Source organism: Palaemon carinicauda, chromosome 28 (assembly GCF_036898095.1).
Source record: "Palaemon carinicauda isolate YSFRI2023 chromosome 28, ASM3689809v2, whole genome shotgun sequence".
Taxonomy (NCBI): Eukaryota; Metazoa; Arthropoda; class Malacostraca; order Decapoda; family Palaemonidae; genus Palaemon; species Palaemon carinicauda.
This window is the reverse complement of record NC_090752.1, coordinates 37,617,746-37,618,528: the sequence shown is the minus strand read 5'-3', so window position 1 is coordinate 37,618,528 and position 783 is coordinate 37,617,746.

Below are 783 nucleotides of genomic sequence, written 5' to 3'. Positions count from 1 at the left end.
TGATAATAGTGATTCTATTAAAAAAGCTAAAAAGGAGTAATTTTTTAAGTTCTAAAAAAAAAACCATAAAAAAAATTTCAAAAGACAAAAATAATAAAAAAATAGCATTTTTAATTTTAAGTGTTTAACAGTAAAAATAAACTTATTAGTAAGTGAACATAACATAATTAGCATTGATACGTTTTTATATCTACCGTCTCCTCCCCCCTCTACCTCCACCCACTACCAGCTCAAGTCACATCACTCCAAAGGTAAATAGAATTTTCCTTTACAGTACAGTATACAATTTTATCTATACCTGTAATGATATTCAATTATACACTGTACACTACATGTATATTATATATAAGTACACTGTAGTACAGTGCTTACTATACTATTTTGTTACGAACTAATTTTCAATGTTTTTACCTGGGGTTTTGCACGCATTAGCTATTCTATTGCCCGCCATACGACATTTTTACCATACGATACCAACTCCGGAACAGATTAATGTCGTATGGCGGGGGCCTACTGTATGTCATTTTTACGGGGGGAGCCATGTATCACCCGTGTGTCACACAATCATACATAGTAACGACATTTCTCTTTTTTTATATATTATCCTTTGTATCTTCGCTCTCCCCTCACACTGACAACAACTTGTATTAACCTGTCTGCCTACTTCATTGTTCACTGTTAACAGAACTGGTTGCCGCTTTGACAAGAAATAGCATGTTTGTATTTTGTGACCTTACCGGGACCTAGTGTGTATATATACTCGATGTTTCGGTAATAAAGTTA